Genomic DNA, 15866 nt, shown 5'->3' with positions numbered 1-15866 from the left:
GATAACTTCAAAACTAAATTTAAACTGAAAGCAAAAGAAAAAAAATGCCAGATTACAAAAAGCTATAACTTTCTTCAGTGTCCTGATCATCAGATTTTTTTTTTCAAGGAGATAAAACAAAATTCTTCAGAATTCCAGGTGAAATTGAAATCGAATCCCTACTTTACAAATGGTGGCTAGGTGATAAGGACAGGATGATGACCCAGCAAGGAAAGACAACACTGCAAGTTTTCCTACTGGGAAAATACAGTGCTAATATCAGTTTCTGCCTTGTTCTTACCAGGAAACATTCTCTGGTGCTCAAACAGGGGCACAGGGTGATCTTCCCAGGAGAGGCAGTGACTGCAAGAGTCTACCTGAACTAACCTTCATCCACACTAGGTGGGAAAGTGTGTATTTTTAAGAAATTATCTTCGGTTTGGTTATATGTCCAATAGCTTGCCACAGGTATACTTTAGCATAACAATAAGAATAAATTAACATAAAAGCAAATGAATATCAGTGGAGAACAGAACTGAGAACTCACTTTCCCCCAATTCAGAAAATTCTCCAAGAGACTGAACAATTAACCTGGCAAAAATCAAATGGCCATAACCTCTTTCTGATGCCAACTTCTCATACTGGTATTTAAATGTAAGATCTCTTGAAACCCCTTGGCTTTAATCTGGTGAAGGCAGGGCATTTGGAGCTCTCGGTTCTTCTTTGGTTTACAATTAGAAAATGATACAAATCACAATGGTCACCCAAACAGGATTTCGCATTTACATATTTGTTTTATCTCCATCACCAGAGGAGGAGATATTCAAATCAAAGTTGATTTGTGCATTCAGGACATGCCAACCTCCTCATAAATAAAGGAAGGCGGTGGCCTGATTAAATTCCATGGAAACTAAATAGCTAGGATATAAACCGGAGAAGGATTGGGTTTTGTGTGTCTCTTCTGAGGGGTGCTATTGGTTTGTGCTTTTGTTGTGACACAGCATGGTCATGGTGACCTCTCCCTCAACTGCTGTGAAGTCCCAGTTCTGAGAACCTTTACAGTCTGCTTCTCCATTGCGTTTACTGTATAGCCAGAGGTGACTTCATTGCCTTTTGCTTTCTTAAGTGAATCTCAGCTAATGTTTAAAACATACGCATGCACTTAGCTATTAATATATGCATTTACCATAAAGTTTGTTTAAACATACGGAAAACATATTTCTGTCAGGAAGACATTACAAACGCATTAGTGTGTGCACATTCACTTCTGTATGTTTCATGTCTTAACATTATTGATGTAAAATAGAAACTTAATATGTGGCAAGATTTAATATTTAGTGAAAGTACACAAAAATTCTGAAAAGTGTGAAGAGTACAAATTTCACATTAGACAATGTGGGACAGTGGACCGTACCAGGAACTTGCTAAGATCGTGTGGGTTCAGAGACCCTCAGCACCTGTCTGAAGACTGTAGTAGTTTCCCTGCTCCCTACAGGATTTCTAGCCTGGAACTCGTAACCACACTCCCCACATAGGAATGTGACCAATGGTCAAGTAGCACAGAGTAGAGTTCTCCATGTTAATGAGGTATCTACACGGGCTTTGAGTATTTAGCCAATAAATTTCCCTTCCCAGACATTCCTTCCTGCAAAAGGCATTCCATTTCTGGTCCACTGTAAGGAAGTTATGTGCACCCATTTTCCAAGATGAACAATCAATAAACAGTTTGGAACCAAGGACTGTTTCTCTCCTCAAGAACCACAACTGGGGGATGTGGAGGAAGCCTCACTTATAGAGCTGCACAGTCTGAGTCTCCTGTAGATGCCCCTCTGTGCTCCTGGACAATTGTTGCTAAGCTAAGGACAATTGCCAATGAGGGCCTGCGGATCCCCCAATTCTTCTCCATGTGGTTTCCAGTGGTTTCTGGATGCCCGGGAGTCAGGGAACCCCAGCTTTGCATTCAACCTGTGACCTCTCTCACTTGGGCTGAGGCCCATGTCTTAGGCTGTGTTTCTCCACCCCTCTGAGCCACTTTACTTCCTGCAAGTCCAGAAGCTGATGGTGGTGCACGGTAAATGCAGTCTAGCATTCTGCATTTTGTTGACCAGGAGGATTTTGGCCACAAGGCATAACATGCAACCGCCAGACAATCCCTTTTTCTGTTAAGTTTCAGTATTTATTCTCTGTGGCCACATTTCTATATGATCAGCTCACCTGTCCACATACCTGCTCATGTCTACACTTCTTATATGTGTTTACATTCTGGTGGACCCACCCCTGTGTTCAAGGATTATTTCATATTTCATAATCAAATCCTAGGAAAAGGAAGAGGGAGACATAGCACTGAAATTTCTGTAAAGCAAGAGACTAAAGGAATGCCAAGGCAGAAGAGACAAGGATTGATTTAAGTGCACTACAACTTCAATCGAGGTGAAGCTTTAGAAGATGTTAAGACATCACAGGGCTCTTGAGTGTAACCTCTTCCCCCATGCAAGGAATGGAAATTATACTCATCAATTTCTAAAATTTGCTGACTTTCCTCTTGAAAATCCTCCTTGATATCACTTCAAAAACCAGAGAATAGTCATCCTTCTGCCTGGTCACAGAAGGGCAGATGGGGTCATTCTGAGTTTGTTAACAGGTAGGATGACCTTGAGGTCACATCACTCTATGCTGATCAAAGTATTGGTGACAGGGAGTTGAATAGAGTACTATAGAAACATAGTTTCCTATTTCCAAGCCTTGCCAACTTTTGGCTTCTTCTTAAGGGGTGCACATGTAGCAGTCTCATCTGCTGGTTTATTACAGACAGAAGTCCAAATAGGAAATTGAACGGAGGTTCTTTAAGTGGGGGATTGTGTAAACGTTTATTGCATTTTCATGTGAGTCAGGCAGCTAAGCTCACCTGCTTTTGCAGGGATCATATAAAAGGACACAAGGCAATAATTGTGCCTGGAAGCAATGGCTCCAGCTGACTTTAACATCTCCTTCCCACTGGGTTTGTGTGGAACGTGCTGGTGGCTGGGATCAACCATACGCACTGGGACTTGATTAAAGCTGTGGGTGAAATAACAAGGCTTTCTGGATCTGCAGTGTTGACCTATGGAAGACGTAACAGATTGCTCCACGGAAGGTGTACACGACCCACTCAGCCCGGATCAGACAGTGCCTGCAGTTCTCCCCCTTTCAATACCATTTTAACAGACTCTTACTCAAGTCTGTTTCTTTGCTATTTGGCTTTGGAAATTCGGCTTGTAATACAGAGCTACCACTTCCTGGCCTGTAAAACAAAGATATTGTTTATCTCCACAGTATCCAGCGAGGACAAAGTAGCTCATATAAGATCTAACTGTAGTCCCTGAAGCACAGCATGCCCTCAACACATGTGGCCTCTTCACTCTCTTCATCATGACAAGAATGACTAAGTCAAAGCATCCACTAACTTCATCAGAGATAGAGAGGTATATATTTAGTCAATATATTAACATTTACTGGCAAAATAAAATTCTGACCTCCCCATGAACTTGACCTACATTTCATTTCAGGCTTGGGTTTTATAAGTCATATTCAGCTAAGACTATGAATACCCATAAGGGTACCTAATCCAGAGGAAAGAAATTGATGTCTCAGAGTGAAACTAATGATCACAGATGTTTGTTTCTAAATATTTTCCTAAGGAACATTTCTGATCACTCAGTGTAAGATAAGCCGTTTTGGATCTTGGAGAGGGTAGACTCCTCGACATCCCTAAGCCTGTTCTGCTTTTTTATACTCTGGTCATTTTTATTCCTTTTGTTTTCTCTCTCCAATGAGGTGCTAAGTACTAAGTCATTAGTACATCTTCTCTGAGTTACAGACCTGCTTGGCCTAACTAACCCCTGTCTCCTTCTTAGTCTATCTTCAATAGTAATTGTGTTCTCTCCCTGAGGATTCTGGCAACGTCCTGCCCTTCCTTACAGGATTACAGCTATACACTAGCAGTTACCTCATTCAGTGCTGCTCTTCATTATGACAAAGGAGAATTTTCTAATGAGTACAAAATCTGTATTTAGCTCATTATTTTAACATCTGTTTCAAGTGAAATGCTTTGAATTTTCTAAAGTGTCAAAAAAACAATCTATGTCCCCACACTCTACACTAAGGCCAAGTCAGAATTTATCTATGGGCACATACACCAGGGCACTTAATCTCTGGATATTGCTGCTTGCTCCCTACTCCTGTGATATACCTGTTTTGCCATTCTCAGCACTGATCCAAATAACCCACTTGTTTTTCCAGAATCTCTTTCTTTTAAACCAGTGATTCTCAACCTTCCTAATGATGTGACCCTTTAATACAGTTCCTCATGTGGTGATTCCCAACTGTAAAATTATTCCATTACTACTTTATAGCTGTAAACTTTCTACTGTTATAAATCTTAATGTAAATACATGTTTATCTGATGGTATTTTCTGAGTCACTAGCACCCCCACCCCATCCACTTCTTGTCTCTAACCCATATTTTTTTCTACCACATGTTCAATATCTTAACATTATTCTATTTTGATGAATATAAAATATAAACAGATGATACAGAAAATAATAAAATAGATGTCTCAAATGGAAAGAGGTGCTGAGCCTGTGTCCTCCCAGGAAACCCCTGTGATTTAATAGCTCTGCACAGTTGGTAGATGGACTCTGTAGGAGGAGGTGTGGGTTATTCCAGACTGAATTCTCAAGCATGCATTTCTACCTTTCTCCCTGGATTTAATTTAAGCTATCACAGGATGGTGTTCCTCCAGTGCAGTTTATTTCAATGCCATGCCTTTGCCTTTTTGTTTCTCTTTGTATGCATGCCTGCCTCTATTCCTCTTTACTGAAGTAAAGAAACAGGATGGTTTGGCTGGGAGCAGAACAATTGCTGCTGTCATTGTCATGCCTGCCCAGGCCCCAGCATCATGAGCCAAAGAGACCTTTGTTCATTATGAATAACTTCTCCAGTATATCTGAGAGGTATAGGAAATGGACACACACAGGAGCCAATACTGATTTACTAAAATTCAAAGATCCATTCCCATATCTATCAATTTTCTAGGGCATTTGTCCACTGTTAAGAAATAAATGAACTCAAAGAAGAATGGGAACAAATGCATTGTGATTGATCTGATGGTCATGTATATGAATCAGGCTTTGAGGACAGTTTTCTTCGAGTTCCCAGGTTCCCAGGGCATTTTGACAATACAAGAAATGACACAATGGGAAAGAACTGTAGTTAGAAGCTCCTGTTGGTCCAGGAAACACTTGAATGATTTCACAGTGGGTGGAGACGTGGATAGCACAGCCCTCCCCAAATGGCTGGTTAAATGTGGAAGGAGATTATTTCTCACTGAAAACTCTGATGGCAAACAGCCCTTGGTCTGGATGCATGTTGGCAGCCAAGTGAAACGCTCTCACTTCCAACGTTCTTTTTTGTCATTCTGAGGCGGCCTTTCATCCATGGACACCAAATGATTTCAAGCTATTGCCTGTGGCAGGGCTGGTTAAGTAATTTAGAGAGCACGACATGAAGTGAACATCCAGGAAACTTCCTTCACAAAGCAAGGGGTAAATGCAGTGGAAAGTATCAAAATATAGAAAAACTAATGTCTTCTGAGGATTTTTGTTCTACTGGGTAAGATTTGTTGTTATGTCCTCATAAGTAAATTGAAGTCAAAACTTCAAACTCTTAGTGTTGTTTTTTAACCAGTTTCTAGACTATATGGTTTTTGCTTTAGTGAGATGATAACTTTTACTCATGTATCTAACTCATTCAAATCACATAATGCATAGTTTATGGTTCCTACAACTGGAAGCACAGGACACCCTGCATAGATCTCACTCAATTGATTTATTCCACATTTCCAAGAACACAGTGTACTCTCTACTTTCTGTCTCACTGCTGAACAAGAAAAGGCTGGATGGAAAAAGAAAACAGAGCCCTGAGTTCCTTGGTGTTCGTCTTGCCTCACATACTATCATTTTCCCTTCACTGTGTGGCTCATAATGTAGGAAAGTGAGTTATGAGGTATATCATGAGGTTCTCTGGTACCCTACCCTTCTTCCAATGCTGTGACCTTTTACATTGGAAACACTCTTAGAGCTCTGTACACTCCCAGAAATACTGGACTCATTTATTCATTAGAACACAATGTAATTTGCTGACCTTGCACTCACCCCCTACAAATTGCCACCGTGGCTTTCAGAAGACTGTGCAGGAGATGACAATGCCCAAAACATATGTAGCATGACTCCTCTGATCAAGCACATGTCCTTTGTCATGCAGATCCTCACTAAAAGAACCCAAGTTTGAAAATAAAATTAGTTAAGAACTTCAAGAAAGCTACAACATAGATTTGGGTCTATAGTAAAGCCACTGGGTCTTGTTGGATGTGTTTCATGTCTAGGGAGGGTGGATGCAGAGAGAAGGACAGAGGATCCCCTTCATATCTTACCATAAAGTACCACACAACACTGTATTTAATCTTCATAAAAATTATGATGTTGTAATTACTTGCTATGGATTCTGGAAATTCATCTTAACCTACAAGTATCCATTCATGTAGATAAAGATTTTAGGTATAGAAAAAGGATACAGTCATGGCCAAAGTCTTCTTTCAAATTTATAAGGAAGGGAAAGACAGTGGTCAAAAGTGAGCTTTAGAATTTTGAAAAATTTAGCTTCTAACTATATGATAATCTAGTGAATATTGGTTACTTCCCCCCTTTGAAGTAATCATGCCTGTATAAACAAAAAGCTAGTCATTTAAATTTTAATATTTTGAATGTTAATTCCTGTAGTGTTAACAAAAAGCATTTCAGCATAATAAAGCTACAGGGTTTTAAGTTCTATGTAAATCCAAAATTGTTTCCCCACTTTGAAAAAATCAGAATCAACAGGGCAAGGTCTGTGGCTAACAAGGCTTATCCATATCAGTTTTAAAAATCAATATAAGATAGATTAATAGAATGCGTAGTTACAATATTATATCTCATGACATCAACAATGAAAACACGAACTAAGTTTGTGTCTGAACGTACTTGTGTCCTTTAAATACCTTGAGGAGATATCATGGATTAGGAAAGTGTGGGTTTTAGTTTCGCCTCCAAAAGCTTTGCTTTCTTATTTTTTTCATGCTGTGTATGCATACCCAACCATCTTTTAACAAAACCAAAAGAACAACAAAATAATAACAGAAGTGTCTCTTGGTATTCACTCCTTCCTCTGTTAAATGTCAAACAAGAATCCAGATGGATTTGGTTGGTACGACTTCCTCTGGTAAATCGGTATGGGTAGCTGTGTATACTGCAGGAGTAACTCATTTGCAGACAATAGTGTTTCAGGAGTGACCATATGTGATGTTGGGTGGCAAGTGGTGAAGTGAAAAAACACATTTGAAAGAGAGGTAAGGAGGACCTGGCAAGAGACCAGAAGAAAATGAGAGCTGCTCTACTATGGAATGACCGTGCAGGAGCCACACTGGCAGCCACAGTCCAACCTTAAGAAAGTAAAGCAGGCTGATGATGTGAAGGCTTGGGTTGAGCAGCTTCAATCAATTTAGAGTTATAAATGATATATAACAATTTTAAATATTTCTTTTTTAATTAGATCTAGAAAGATTTTTCAGTAAAGAAACTTCTGAAAAAAGTTCATGTATAGTCTAGGCAAGAGGCAGTTTCTGTCTTGTAAGGTTCTAAGAAGGAGCCAGCTCCATAAGTTATGAGGTGATTGCTGAATATAAAACCACACCTGGCCAAAATGCCGAGAAAATGTGTGATGGTGGGGTGCCTAATCCCAACAAATTCATCTTCAATGCAACTTCTGCCTCTAAGGTTCAAGGAACATCACAGAAGAGTGGGCATAAAGACTATAAGGTGCAGAAGGTAGGGAAGTCTACTGTGAGTATTTTTCCTTCTAGAGATGATAGAGGACTCATGATACCACAATGATATTGTTGCCTAAACAACATCATATAGCAACATGATAACATCAACAACACCATGAGAACAACATCAATAGATAATCTAACACAGAAAGAAGAAAATATCATGGGAGATCATTTCTAGACAAAGAACAATGTAGACAATTTGACAGAATGATAACAGCTGAGAAAAGATCTTTCCTAAAGATGCTCCCCAAATTGCTTATCAAATGCCAAGTGATCAGCTCTAAAATTCTGTACATGGAACCAACACTAACTCTATACAAACAGTTTTCCATCAGGAAGCAGAATGTCCTCTTGGTATATTGAAAAAGGATGAGGTTGGAGGAGCTTGCAAACAAATCTTGGGAAAGCAAATCCTTACAAGATCAATTTTTTTCATAAATTGTATGCCTTTGTTGGCAATTTTTCCTTTCTTTTTTGGATAGTTTTTATTTACATTTCAAATGTTATCTTCTTTCCCAGTTTCCTGTTCATAAACTCCCTATCTCATCCCCCACTTCTTCTATGAGGATATTCTCCCTCCTCAACTACCCACCTCTTCCTATCTCCCCACCCTGACATTCTCCTACACTGGGCCATCCAGCCTTGGTAGGACAAAGGGCTTTTCCTCCCATTGGTGCCCAACAAGGCCATCCTCTGCTACATATGCAGTTGGAGCCCTGGGTCTGTCCATGTATAATCTTTGGGTAGTGGCTTAGTCCCTGGGAGCTCTGGCTGGTTGGTGTTGTTGTTCTTGTGGGGTTGCAAACCCCTTCAGCTCCTTCAATCCTTTCTCTAAGTCCTCCAGTTGGAACCCCATTCTCTGTTCAGTGGTTGGCTGTGAGCATTCGCCTTTGTATTTTTCATGCTCTGGCTGAGCCTCTCAGGAGACAGCTATATTTTATTTGTTTTTAAATGAAAGGATAGTTTTGTGTTGTACACATGTGACTAACTGCTCCTCCTCTCCTATATACTATCCTGTCTAATGGACTTATTTATCAGTAATATGCCACATACAAGACTCAAAGTATAGATTTGAAATGGCAGCAAGTATATGGTAGGCTTTGCTCCTTCTTGGGTAGTATTATTCCCTTCAAGTATCCCTTATCCTGCTTGGCATAAGACCACCCCATGAGCCCTGACAGCTCCTGTCAGATTATTAATACTTCCCGTGTATTCTCAGTGGGAGATTTTATAATCTGCAGAAGATCCTGCCACACATGTCTCAGCTCATTTCAATTTCTCGGCTCTGTGTAGTAACTGTGCATTCCTTTCCAGGCCCATAATTGAACATAATTCTGCCAGAATGTCTTAGCAAATTATTATTTACAGGCTGGAATTTTTGAAAGCGCTACACCAACATCTCTTCAGAGTAAAAATCCAGGAAGATGTCTGAGTCACTGTGAATACAAAAGCATCCTGCATCTTAGCACATCGAAGTGGATGTTGCTTCCTGGGAAGAGAAAAAATTTTCTATATCCAGCTGGTTCCTAAATCACTGTGAAATTCTCTCTTGTTTACTCCCCAAAGATGTAAATTGTGTCGTGAAGAGAACAGCAGGTAACACAACTATAAATAAAGGTCACAGAAAACTCACACTATTGGGAGAAGCTAATGAAAATTCGGAAGAAATAATCACAAATAAACTGGAAAAACTAAGACCTTGATAAGAATCCACTATTATGGACAAAAGCATTTACTTTGTACTTCCTTCGTTCTCAGCCCCACACTGATTGATGCCAATCTTGCCAGGATGCTCTTTTGATTATGCTAGATGGTGGTCAGTGATGACTATGCTAAGTAATTGCTGGGGTAGAAGTTTGAGCACTCTCTTACGGTTTAGTTTCTGGTTCATGATCTACAAGCTTGAAAGTTGTTAGCCCATCAACAGGAGATCACAAAAGCTGGACAAACTGATAGTAAAAGAGAAGCCTCTTTAGACTAATTAAGTAATTCATCTCGGAAGGAATAATGTTTTCCTCATAATAGTAAAACAGGCAGTTGGGTATCAAGAATGACTTCTTAGAATTGGACATTGAACTGCCTGAGGATCCAGCTATACGTCTCTTGGGCATAATACTCAAGTTAATAAAAAAAAAAAGAATGACTTCTTAGAGGTGAGGCATAGATGGAGGAGGCAGAGCCTGACAGCTGAGGCCAATTTTGATAAGAATGCCAAGACTTACTTGATGGGTTGCTGGAGGCTTAGCACATACTAAGCCTATGGCATCCCCCTTCTTAGGGGATCCCTATGCTTCCCCATGTCTAAGCTCTAGGAGTCCTAACAGGCCCTCACTCTGGATATCTAAGACAAGTCTCCTGCTTTAAACAAGGGGCTCATGTTTGAATGTGAATGTTCCCATAGAATCTTGTATTTTAAATCTTGGTCCCTGATTTATATGGATGTTTAGAAGCTGTAGAACTTTTAGAATGCAGATCCTCACTGAAAGAATCGGTTCACTGGATGTTGCTTCCAGAATTCCAGGAAACATGAACATCTCTTCCAACTTGGCTGTCACTCATGTCTCCATGGTGATGGATTGTGTTCCTTCTGCAACTGTGGCCCAGAATCAACTCTGACTTCCTGAAGTTGACTTTGTCATTTTACTGATAAAGGTAACTAGTTTGTCAGGAGAAAAAAAATAACAGTCTTGAAGTAATCTAATTTTCCTTATTATTTTAAAAGGTCTTTTGTTAAGGGAAACAATTTTAAAAGAGCCTAAGCAACTGAGATTTTATCAAACCCTAACCAATCTAGAGAGTAGGAGAAATTACAGATTCCTCTATCCCAAGTCTACTGAGAACCCAAAACATAGTTGTGAGACTCCTGGACACCACTCATCTACACACACACACACACACACACACACACACACACACACACACACACACATTCTTCTGTACTGTATCCATGTGAGGTTCCAAGAAGTCTGGGTGCCACAGGCTTTAGGTTATGTGAGGGGTATCAGGTTTGGGTGTCAAAACCTCTTGGTCCTTGTGAGAAACATCAAAACAAAGGCATGGCAAATTTTCCACAAAATGTCACCAGAGGACCAGGAGCCCTTAAACTATAGTCGCAGTGGGTAAAAAGTAGTCTGAAGTTTAGTCAAGTAATGTGAAACCACTGTGCAGCTGTTCGTATGTGTTCCAATTCTCATTTAGTCCATTTGGTACCTGACCTCTGCAAAATGAAGATAATTAGTAATAAAAAGCCTCATGTAGGCTGAACAGACAGAACAACCACAAGAAACAATTTCATATGGGGCAGCTATAACGAAAATAGCTGTGATTAATAAGACAAGAAGGATAACTTGGGAAATAGACAACATCGAGAAGCAATGAGTGAGGCAGCGGAGGTGGAAACTAAGAAGAGAACCAGAATGACATGCAAAAAACTAAAACTTTGTAGCAAACCATGGGTCAAGACTGTGACCCATTGATCTTGAGGATGTGTTACCAGAAGCCACCATGATAAGATTGTACATTGAAAAATGTGTAAAGCATGAATTAGAATATCCATCCCTGAGTCCTAGGCAGACAATCGATCATGAAAACACTGAATTAGTGAGAATATCAAAAAGAGAGAGCACAGCTGGAATTAAACAAAAAGGATTATCTAAGTATTAATGGCTTAATGTCCTAGAACTTAATGACAGAGACTCTTTTCAAACCCAGAAAGCTCAGAGAATACCAAGAATATAGACCAATATGGCAACCTCAGTTTGGATACCCCTTGCACTGAAGGAGCCACTTTCTTTCTCTGTACATTCTGTCAAATGGAGAAATCTTTCATTTATCACATTACTAAAGAGGACGAATGAGTTAATGTACAAAAGAATTAAGGTATTCAGAACCATAGCCTCTTATTCTTAATTCTGTACCAACCATGCCATCTGATAATGTGTGATGTTCTTTTCAAATTTAATAGACAAGCAAAAAGCTTTCCATGCTACCATCTCAGTTAGCTTCTAGAAGGGATAATGTTCAAACTGAATTACACTCAAGTATTTGCTATTGGTTCTGTGTGTATAAGTAAGGGGAAGGTCTATAAGAATGCCACATTAAAAGATGTTGAAATACTTTACTGAGGTGACTCTTAAGAGCAGAAGACAAGAAAAAAGACAACATAAACACAGACACACAGATATAGAGACAGTGGACAGACAGACAGATAGACACAGAGAGACACCCACACAAACACAGAGACACACAGCCAAAAATGCAAACACACAGCCAGAAACATACACACACACACCGGCACACACAAGAACAAATATACACAAACACAAGCATTCTTACACCCAGAGAGAAACAGATAGACAAGCAAACATACACAACCATTTACTGCAAGTGTTTTCCCAAGTTCTGAATCTCATTTTTTTGAATCTCATTTTTTTCACAACATGCTATAAATTTATTGTGCTCTTCCAGATGCAAATCTTAGATAAGGTAACTCTACAATATATCCCAAATTTCTTCAAGAGAATTAAAAACACTGTAGGATTCTGAAGGTTTGTGATATATGGCAGACATAATTCACTGAAGGTTTGTAATTAGTTATTATTATACCCAAGTGTGAACAAAGAGGCTGGAAATGTAGGCTCAAGAATTTTAAAGATTCACAGGATAAATTCACAAATTACTGAAATTGGACAATAGGAAACACTTAAAAGAGTCAATTATGCTGATGTAGTAATTGTCATTAATATTCTTCATAAAATTCTGGAGATACTAGATTCCATCAGAATGAGTTTTGTGAAAATAGAAAAAAGTTTGGAAGGTACATCTTTTATTTCTAGGGTTCCTGTTTGTGGGCTCTGATATGCCAACGGGTCACAGAAAATTTCTATCACCTCTGAAACTGAAAGCATGGTGGCATGTTCACCCAGTTCAACAAATAGTTTGAATGCATTAATGTGTAAAATATTTTCTAAAAATACAACACACAGCCCGAACTCTAGCCAGAGACATCATGAGGGTTGGCGCTGGGCGTGGGGACCCCTATGCTGAATGCTTGTTCCATAAATGCTGCCGTCTAACATGGAACTACCACTTTGGAAAGTTTGTACTGTTACGTGGTCCCCCTGGCATCTTGGGAATAGAAGAACTCAGCAAATTGGGCTTTGATAACCAGTCCACAGGGCACTGGCCTTGTCACCACGTGATCCTGTCAGAGACCAATACAGACATTCTGGGGTCAAAATATTTTGCCGCTACTGTAGGCTGCATGTGCCTTTGATCTGCAAAGGTGAAAACAGGGTCTCTGCACCTGGCATCTGAAAAATGTGAAGACTGTGTTATTGCTATTTTCAGCCTTCTGCCTTAAAGCAAAGGGGAACAAAATTAAGCCTTGGATCCTTTTAATTGATGAGGGACAATACACTCTCAAAATATTTTCCTTGCTCTCACTTTGATTGTCTTTCTGGAATACATATGTAGGTTAAGCATTAAGTGAGAGAGAAAGAGAGAGAGAGAGAGAGAGAGAGAGAGAGAGAGAGAGCACAAAATATGTCAAAAATTAAATGAAAATAACAAATTTTATTTAATTTCAAATAATATGTATTATAATTATTTTGTTTGAAATGCCATCCAATGAAGTAATAAGACTAACAACTTTGGGCACAAAATAGGATAAAATTTGTCCCATTATTGCACCAGAAATTCTGTTCCCCTGTAAAATTCAAAATACTGTACAAAATTTGAAGATGTCAATCAAATTGAAAGATAGAAATCACTATAATAAATAAGCATGCAGATCATTAAACAAATCTAAAGTAAATCTACAAATAGGATTGCTTGAAGATCGATTAAATTAATGCTATAAATGAAATAAGGATACATACATCCTCAAATGCTCTGCAATGTTCATTTCCATACTGGTGGGAAGTGGTGAGCATGAGAACAATGAGGGAAGTTATAACAACAAAAGTGGGGAGGCACATTCTAGGCAGGGCAAGGCAAATAGCATGCTAGAAAAATAGGAAAGGAAAAGAGTGTGAGGTTTTATGAGATCTTACACAAACTTGCTTTCTTATTATCATACAGACAGCAAGCAGAAAAATGAATGGTGTATGAATCGATTCTACTTGTCCTGAAAAAATACAAGAAATTCTTCACACTCTTTGAAGCTGAAGATTTTTCGAATACAATATAGTAAGTACATCTTTTAAAATGTTTACATGTTGGTATCTTAAAGAAAAAAGTTGGTTTATATGTCCAAACCAACCAAAGAAAAACAACCAGAGAAGAAATTGAAGACTCATTTAAGCTATCCAGATGAGAAATTATAATTATTAGAATTTTAGTCATGTTTTCGGTTCAGACACAAAAAGAACTGAATTCAAGGAGTACCCTGGAATTTGCTCAGATAGAGGGGACTTATACAGTGTAAGTTTTATCCAAATGTGTCAGGAAGAAAGAGAAGAGAAACTGAGGTGAAAAAAATTAGGTTTTGTATTCCAGAAGTGTTTAAGAAGGAAAGTTAAACATTTAGTTTATAAATATGTTTAAATATGGAAGGGGAATACTTAACTGAACCCTGTTCAAATTAAGTTCTGAATTACATAGAGAAAGTAAGGAGGATTGTAAGGATGAGATTCATCAATTACTTTGAGTACTGTGTTCCAGGATCATAGACATAGAGGATTCTTAAATAACAGGGTGGACAGTTTGTCCTGTAGGTGAAATCAAGTGCAGATCATCAAACATAATTCTGTCATCACATACCTCTGTCAACTGTGATGTAGGGAGCCATCCCCCATGAGACCACCACCACGCCATGACCATGAGAGAAAAAAAAAAACCCATGACACCAGCTTCAAACAAGTAACTCTTCCTAATACCTCACCACCTCCTGCACGCAGGAAAATGACAAATCACAGCCTCCCTGATGACCACTGAACATTTTTCAGCTTCAAGCACTCATTCGGCTTGTTTTTCTGCTCAGTTCTTTATCATCTAACTACTTCATAGATACAACCTAGTGTATCTTCAACTTGATGTTTACTGTGGAGCAACCCAGCCACCCGGGTGACACGAACTTTTCCTTTAAATCTGTTGAGAGCTGGGCCATCTGCCCTGACACTGACTGCTGCCTGGGCTACAGGTTGCCTCTCCTCAGTTCCCCCAACCTTCCCACCTAGGGAGTAGTATTGGACACACACTGTGTTACAGTTCAGGTATACAGAATGAAGGGGGGTAAGGGCTTACCACACAGGGGATCATACAAAACTCTCACTTATGTTTCCCACATGTGAAGTCTCCTTGGAAGAACTCAGTGCACATGTTTGTATTGTTTAAGTCATGACATTCACTCCTCTATTTTTTCTCAGTCCTGGAGAGCAGCATACGGACGTGATAATGTCCCATGTGTGCATTATTACCCTCGCTGTAGGTGTCTATTGATAGTGTGCATTCTTCTAGGATTCTAGAATGGAACAGAAATATTGTGGTTAGTCTATAACCTACTTGTAACCGAGGAAAATATTGTAAAAAGATTTTATATTCTTCATCTGCAGATTAATGTTTCCTGTGTTTTAAAAGACAAGTTACCCAAGAGCAGATGAAGGGCATAAAACATTTAATTAAAGTCAGCCATACCCTGCTGGCAAGAAATGACCTTACCTTCAACTCAAGGCTGGGACCAAAAGCATCTATTGTTTTCATTTGAAAGGAATTTAGTGAAGAATACCGTTACTTAGTTCAATTCAGAGAACATTTATTATATGGGGAGTGGGGTGTTTCTAGGCTAAGCAAGGAGTTCCTAGTGTGACTATTAAAGAATTGTGAGTAACAGAGGTCTGTAGTCTGCTTGCCCAGACAAGCCTGTGCTACAGGCCATGATGCATGCCATGGTGGGGAAAGTGGTAGCTGAGGACAAAGTGTCATGTTAGAGATATAGCTGGAAGACTCCAGGCATGCTCCAATGGCCAGGCCATATTTTAGCTG

General features: G+C 39.3%; 1 long non-coding RNA gene across 1 annotated transcript in view; it reads right to left on the bottom strand.

The window, feature by feature from the left end:
- LOC134485732 (uncharacterized) overlaps positions 1 to 15285 on the bottom strand; it is a 38116-nt gene extending 22831 nt beyond the window's left edge. Inside the window, exon 1 of the long non-coding RNA XR_010063993.1 lies at positions 15129 to 15285. This is a non-coding gene — a long non-coding RNA (uncharacterized LOC134485732). The remainder of the gene's footprint in view (positions 1 to 15128) is intronic.
- Positions 15286 to 15866: the final 581 nt, after the last annotated feature.

Source organism: Rattus norvegicus, chromosome 2 (genome assembly GCF_036323735.1).
Source record: "Rattus norvegicus strain BN/NHsdMcwi chromosome 2, GRCr8, whole genome shotgun sequence".
Classification (NCBI taxonomy): domain Eukaryota; kingdom Metazoa; phylum Chordata; class Mammalia; order Rodentia; family Muridae; genus Rattus; species Rattus norvegicus.
This window is presented reverse-complemented; position numbering and strand designations above follow the sequence as displayed.